We start from the raw sequence: 8042 nt of genomic DNA, 5'->3' as shown, positions 1-8042 counted from the left end.
TTAAAGGCTGTCTATGAGTTTGTAAATATGTATAGACTCTTTTCTGTATATTTTAGATTAAAAATAAGTGGAAAACTAGTATTTGGATAAAAAAAACATATATCATATTTTTCCAACCACTACAATAATTGAAATTTAAGAAATTTCATATCACCACAATAACCAAAATCAAATGAATACCATATGAGAAATTGTCCAAGATTCTTTTCTCAAAAAAATATTAGAACATATGATATATTATTTATTCCAGTTATATTTTTAAAAAAGAAACAGGATCTTCACATGAGCCTTCACTAAATGGGTTAGGTTAGTGATGCCTGCTTTTTTTTTTTATCTGTAATTATTATTTTTTTAAATCACATTTTTTTATATGTATTTTAAACAATGTTTTAGTTAACACTTTTTTTCTTTAATTTTTTATTTTTTATTTTTTGCATATACGTAGCCCTTTTTAAATAGTGATTGTTTGTTTAAATATTTTGTATGTATTAAATTTTTTAAGAGATTATTCTATTTATCTACAATTGTTTTATGTTTTATATAATTGAACTTTATTTTTAAAAATAAAAATTATTAACTTTTGGATAGTATTTCTAATAAATATAACTTTATGATATGTTTTTTTCTATTTGATTTTTATTCAATTGATTTTATATGTGTGTTTATATTTATTATCATTTGATTAAAAAAATAATTTATAAAAGTAACTTTGTGATATGTCTCTTCTATTTGATTTTTATTTAATTAATTTTATGTGTGTTTATATTTACAATAATTTTATTAAAATATTATTTTAATAAATACAATTATTAAATACAATTAAGTAAATAATATGTACTGCAAGATTAAATATTTTAATTTATATTAATATTTTATTTTATTATATATTTTTAATTATTTTTAATAATTTTTTTATTTATCGATACAAAATGATTCATAATCTATGAACATAAATTTTTAATTTAAGTTTAATATTTTCATGTAATAAAACATGTTGAAAATACTTGCATATCTAATTTTTTTATTAAAAAAAATCCGAAGTCCGAACTACACCTAGCGTGAGATAAATAGCTAGTCAAACATAGGAATCAAAAAAAGGAAAATCCGAGCCCGAACTCGAGCCGTGTTGTGAGAGGTGTATCCGAAACAGGGACAAAGAAACAAAATGCAGACCATAAAAACGATCGCAGTTCCCGTCCCAACCAACGGAGAGAGGGGGAAACACAAAGAACTCAGCCCGCAGCCCTAGTTGCTTCCTTCTCTGGTCATCGTCGGCGAAAGCCTTGGCATCACCCTTTCTATCCTCCGCCCGCCCGCTCAGGTAAATGTTTTTCTTCTTCCTAGTTTCCGATTTGCTTGCTGCTTAAAATCACCAGTAGAAAACAGAATAAAGAAAAATAAGGTTCGCTTGTTACTTGCAGTCAAGGTCTCAGTTACTTTTTGAGTTTTTTCCCCCTTGAAATACAAAATTTATACAATCCAAAAGGTAAACCAGCTGCTTATTAGTTTGGCGGAGGATGTGAAGCATTTGGGTTATTTTTGCTCTCATCTTTTTCTCGACTGCATCGCATGTAATTACACCGACACAAAAATTTTTGTGCCACTTGGCATCTAAGAACCATCTCTTTCTGATGTTAATACAATACAGCAGTCGATTTTATGAACAAGTTTAACATCACTGTGATACTCGTTAGGCAAGGAAAAAACAGCTCTAGTGTTGTAACGAGTTTCCTGCTGTTTGGTTGATCAGGTTTCTTGTTTTTATTTTACTTCATTTGTGACAGGGTGTTTTTTTTTTTTTTTATAGTAGGTTAAGTAGTGCCTTTTGGAATGGCAACACGGCCGGTATATAGTAGGTTAAGTGCCTTTTGGAATGGCAACACGGCCGGATCCAGATATCGACGATGATTTTAGTGAAATTTACAAGGAATATACTGGTCCTCCAGGCTCTACAGTCAATAGTGCACATGATATGGAAAAAATAAATAAAAGGTCCCATGTGGACTCTGATGAGGAAGAGGAAACTCCTGACCCAAATGCTGTCCCAACTGATTTTACGAGCCGAGAAGCAAAGTTTTGGGAAGCTAAATCCAAGGCTACGGAGCGGAATTGGAAGAAGAGGAAAGAGGAAGAAATGGTTTGTAAAATATGTGGGTAATCGGGTCATTTTACTCAGGTATTGTATTGTTTGTTGGAAAATAAGTTGGTGAATTTTGTAAATTTTCTTCATATGCTTGAGCGCATCACATTCTCATTTCATATTGCACTTCTATCTATGAAAGCTTTCTTTTATGCATGACAAGTCATTTATTTGTGATTTCTAATGGGAGGGAGCCCGTGACAAGCTCGACAAAACTGCAGTTTTGTTATGCTCTGGTGGCACTATCTTTGAATCTATTTTGCCTTCATGCCGGGTTTACATGAAATCTTGAGTTAATGTATAAAAAACCAACTCGGGCATGCTTGAGAATTAAACTTATTGCCCAAACTGAATGATTTTTTAGATTAACTGTGGTTGGATGATATTGACATCCTGCTAATCATACCACTTTGATTTTGGACTCGACATTCTTCACTTCACTGTTTACTTTTGTGGTGCTGTATAACTTTACTGCATGAATAATGCTAACTCACATGCAAGAGAAGAGGGATGCCGTTTTGGTATTCTTTTCTTTTTTACTTGCACTTTCCAATGTCAGAGGTCTAGTTGTTTGTTTCTTATTCCCTTAGTTTATTTTTAGCTGTGGGATTGAATGTTGTTGCATCCTTTCTGGTACTTGTTCAGGGATGCCCCTCTACTCTTGGGACTAATCGCAAATCTCAAGATTTCTTTGAAAGGGTTGCAGCAAGGGACAAGCATATAAAAGCTCTATTTACTGAGAAAGTGATACAGGGGATCGAGAAGGACATAGGTTGTAAAATCAAAATGAAGGAGAAATTTATAATTGTTAGCGGGAAGGATAGGTTAATTTTGGCGAAAGGTGTTGATGCTGTGCACAAGCTGATCAAGGGGGAGGGTGGTCAGAAGGGCTCTTCTAGTTCTCACAAGAGTAGATCTAGGTCCCTTGAGAGAAGCCCTGTTGGTTCACAGCTGCTACACTCTGATTCCCAGAGGTCTTATCCAGGTCACCCACATGATACATCACGATATCAACAGAGGTTTGGAAGACAAGATAAGATTAAGGGAGACCATTGTGAGGATCTGCATAAATTCTCAAGGGGTTCTCCACAAGGTAGGGACAGCATAGGATATGTTTTCGGCATCCATAAAAAACTGGTAATCCAATGTTCATAGTTTGTTAGGCTTGTACAAGTTTCCACGAATGTTTGTAGCAATTGTTTCCCCAAATTTTGAGTATTTAATGATGCTATGTATTGCTTGTCATGTGTTTGCAGCAAGAGGTAAGTTCTTATCTTCAAGAATTATGTGTACGATTCTGAAGTATCATTCATTGATGGGTCTGAAATGACCGGATTGTCTCCAAAACGAAATTTTTTACTGAAAGGAAATTTGGACTTATTTGCAACGGCTGGTTCACTATGTGAATGCTAGATGGTATCTCTAATTAAAGCTACCATCTTTGCTGGCATCTCGAATCAAGTGCTTAACGTACTCTTCATTTGATGAAGCTTATGGTAATGATGGAGGTAGAAGTCACTCAAGCCATTCTAAATCTCCTGCATGTCCCCTTTATGCTGGCAACTCTTATGGCTCACATGATGTTCATGGTCATAGCACGGCTGGGTATAGAACTGCAGGACGAGATATTGAGAGGCAGGGGTCTGATTTGCAATCAGGCCATCAATTTGATTACTCTACTTTCCCGCAGATGTTAGAAGAACTGGAGTTAGAGTACAAGAGAGATGCAATGGAGCTTTCTAGAATTCATGACAAAGAAGAAGATGAAGAAAATTACAAGCATCGTGAGGTATTAAAACCATCTCAATAGTTCTGTAGTTTTTGTTTTTTGAATTGTAACTGGCTGATTCAAGTATCATTTGCCAAACCTGTGTTTTGGACTCTGTGTGTTATTTGTAATTAATTCAGAAGCTGAGTAGCTCATCTGATCTTTGGGTATTTGTTTTATGTGAGATCTACTTTAATTGTTTGTTTCTTGTGGTTAAATTTTGCATATGCATAATTGACTTGAGGTGGGAAGAGGAAAACAGTAGAAACAGCAAAGAACTGTAATATAATGGCTAGGATTTGCAGTCTTTATCACCGTGCAAAACAATTAACCTTCAAGGAAATATTAAAAAGTAACATAAAGTAATTAAGGAACCATAATTTCAGATATTAATTTTACAGAAAGCACCTGCATCAATACTGTATGAATCCTGTGTCAATATTTTACTGCCTTCATTTTTGTGTTTTGTGGTTAAATCTTTAACCATTAAATTGAACAAAGTGAATCTTGTCTGTTCTTAGTCACATCCATTTCCTTCTTTATCTTGTTACTGGAATTGTGTTAGAGAGGGCAGTGTGGCTTATTGATGGAGAGTAAAGACACACAACCGTGGAAATTGTATTTTAGTGTGTATAGGAATTTTAATGTTGTATGATTATTCTAGATGTCTTTCTTTATTCCCCTTCACTTATTTGATTAGAGAAGATGAACTGTTGTGTTGCGTTCCATTGTTTTCTCATCAATGAAGTTTATTTTTTCTGATGAATTTACTGTGATGTGATCTTTATGTTTAGTGAAAAAACAAAGAGTGCCTATCAAAATCTCCTCGCTTGCTGTATTTATCAGGAAATTCTAATCTTGTCTGGTCTTGTGGGTTTTAGACTATCAGGGAAATTGGAGAGCATTACATGCAGAGATTGGCTATTCTAAGGGGGGCACACACAAGACAGTGGGGGAAGTTTCTTCAATGCAATGCCCAAATGCATCAGCAACAACCGAGGCAGCCAATTTCCGTGTCTGGTTTTGGTGGCCATAAACAGCACTCTTATTCTGAATATGATGGTTCTTCAGCCAATCCTTGTTATGCTGGAAACAATTTACACATGGATTCAAGGGCCAGGTGCTCGAATGACATGGAAAACTATTCTTCAAGACCTCATGATACATATGATGAGTTCCAGCATCAAAGGCGCGAGGCTTTTGGGAAAGCGTACAATCGATACTAACTTGGCATACTGGAACTAAATTAGATGAGTTGTCTCACTCTTTAATTGAGTAAAGAGAAATAATTCTCATTTTTTCCCTACCGCTAAATCTTTCTATTTTCACGATCTCCTTTTCCTAAAATTCATGGCAAGTTTACGAGTATGGATGGACAAGATGTCCAAAAGTTCAGTGTTTCACTAAAATTATTGATGCACAACCCACCGAGGCAAGCAGCTTTTTGATATTTAGCAGGCCTTTGTTTGGGCAAGTTCAGGAGAAGCTAGGAGGATTGTTTTTGTGGGTATTTGCAGATTTTGTCACGCTTCTCCTGCTCTAGCTTACAGTCTGAATACAAAAATTTCAGGGCCCAGATCATGGTCGTAGGAGTAATGCACAGGGGTGGCCCAGACCTAGGTAAGTTTGTCAGCTATCCTATTGGCCTCGAGAGGGGAATGATAAGTGTAATCTGACACTCCTAGTATGTCAGTAAATTGCTTCAATTTCAATTTAGTGGCCGGACCGTGTTCAATACTTCTTTTCTATAGGTGAGATGTGGTAATCATTTTCTTAGGTGGGTCTGCTAATGTTGGAGGTTGCCGTCTTCTGACCAGCTCATATTTGCATCAATGGACTATATTTTTGGCTGATTTTTCAATTCAGAGTACTGTGGTTTATGGTTACATGCGATGTCCTTCTCATTTGCAGTACGTGCCTGGGCAGTATTGTATTTCTTCAATTAGATAAAAAGAGCAAGCATCTATATTTTTGTCCCCCGTTTTTATTCTACATTCTATGCAATAAAAATGAAAATAAACCCGGTAAGTTTTCGATGATTTTCTCCACTTTTCTGTGATAATTTTCTTCCCGATGATACCAGTGGGGCTTCACTAGGCTCAGGCTCAGGCTCAGGCTCAGATAGGTGTGTATATGTGAAGAAGTGTACGAAGGTGGAGTTCTTCTACCGATTTTTCTCTTCATTTTCTTCCTGAGTTCCTTTTCCCTCTTTATCTCTTTTTTATGTATTTTCCTTCTCTCATTTTTTGAGCCGCCTATTTCTCGCCCTCATATAAGTATTTTTTTTCTCTCCTGTAAACAAGGAAAACCACCAAAATCATTCTTGTAGTTTTTGAAAATGTGTTTGGAATTTTTTGGGGGTAAAAAAACTAGTGTTGATGCAAGCATTAGGGTTTGAGGGAGGAACTCGTTGTCCAACTTTTCCGTTAAAACTTTACCGGAGCCCCCTCAGCTGTTCCTACCTTTTGATGACTGTAAGAGCGAAACCGGGAAGGACGGCTGCAAAGACTTCGTTAGGCAAGCAGAGGTACATCATTGAAATTAACATCCAAGTCTTAAATCGCGTTGGGGTTTGGACATCATTGAAATTATGATGAAATGAATGATGGATTCTGAAAATCTCTCCCCCCTCCCTCTTCTTCTTCTTTGGGTGCTAACCCCTACCAGCCATGGCTGGCCGTGACAATGAACTCTCAGAGTTCACCCAAATACTCCAAAAAAATTCCAGCCTCGTCATTCAGGATGTAACAGGGAGTCTAGAGACACGGTGTATTTATCACTTCAACTAATTAAAGGCTCTCCCCGTATACAACGTACATGACTTTCCTACTGGAGTTCTCTCACCAATTTAATTTTTACACGTATCAAACTATGTAAGATACATGGGTTACGTATCTTCCTTTCAAGTTTCAATGACTAGCAAGGCACCATCCTGTACTCTCTTCTTTAATTTCCAAGGCAAACTAGAACTAAATGCATGGACATTTATCTTAATATCTGTCTTGCCCTTGGGTTTCCCAATTACTTAATAGTATTCATGAAAGGGACAATCAATTCTGTTGGATCTCATAACAAAGTCTCAAGTTTTAACTGTGAAAGATTAAATTATTGAATTTAAAAAACAATGGCTCTGTACAAGCCTGTTACAAAGAAAAAGATATCAACAGAAAAACAAATTTTAAATTTCATGTTCGCAACTCCTAAGAATATGTAAGTGGATCTAAGATAAATTCGAACAAGAATTGATTACCCTTCAAGTTAAGGCATTATTAATAGAATAAGTAACCAAGAAATAAATACAAATAAGTCTTAGCAGTTCTAATACTTCAACATCCTTCTTTAAGCTAAATTGCACTTCTGCATTTAGTTTACTCAGGACATTACACACATGCCAAGTTTATCTTACAGCTTCAGAAAGACCTCCAGTTTGAGAGGTTATGATATCAAACACTTGTCTTTGTATACTGTATTACATCAACTCTACTATCCCATCTCTTGTAAGCTCACGTAAGAAATGAAACCTCATGTTGATATGCTTACTTCCATGTAAAACTGGATTTCTTGAAAGTTTAATGGTAGAACTATTGCCACAATAAATAGTAGTGCACATACTTTGAACGTGACCAAGCTTTTCAAGAATCCTTCTTAGGCCAAGTTTGTTTACGCGACTGCGACTGCGTTTTAATTAAAACATAGTTTGCAGCCGTTTGGTAAAAAAAAAAATTAGTTTACTGTGCATGAATCCCACGTAATTTTTACATTTAAAATGCAGTTAAATGCTGCTTTTTATTCACTGTACACGTTAAAACACATGTTTTTTTTTTAAGTATTCATTTAATTTTATTATATATTTTTAAGTGTTAATTTAATTAATGTTTTTTAAGTGTTAATTTTATTAATGTTTTTTAAATGTTAATTTTATTAATATTTTTTAATTTTATTAATATTTTTTGAAGTGTTAATTTTATTAATATTCTTTAATTTTATTAATGTTTTTTAAGTGTTAATTTTATTAATGTTTTTTAAATGTTAATTTTATTAATATTTTTTAATTTTATTAATATTTTTTGAAGTGTTAATTTTATTAATATTCTTTAATTTTATTAATGTTTTTTAAGTGTTAATTTTATTAAT

The 8042-nt window shown here is 34.4% G+C and overlaps 1 pseudogene; it reads left to right on the top strand.

The window, feature by feature from the left end:
- The first annotated feature begins 1085 nt into the window (after window positions 1-1085).
- LOC105137061 (uncharacterized) lies at window positions 1086-5794 on the top strand (annotated as a pseudogene).
- The last annotated feature ends 2248 nt before the right edge of the window (window positions 5795-8042 follow it).

Source organism: Populus euphratica, unplaced genomic scaffold (assembly GCF_000495115.2).
Source record: "Populus euphratica unplaced genomic scaffold, PopEup_1.0 scaffold2.1, whole genome shotgun sequence".
Lineage (NCBI taxonomy): Eukaryota > Viridiplantae > Streptophyta > Magnoliopsida > Malpighiales > Salicaceae > Populus > Populus euphratica.
Note: the sequence above shows the minus strand (reverse complement) of the source record. Positions and strands in the feature narration are given on the sequence as shown.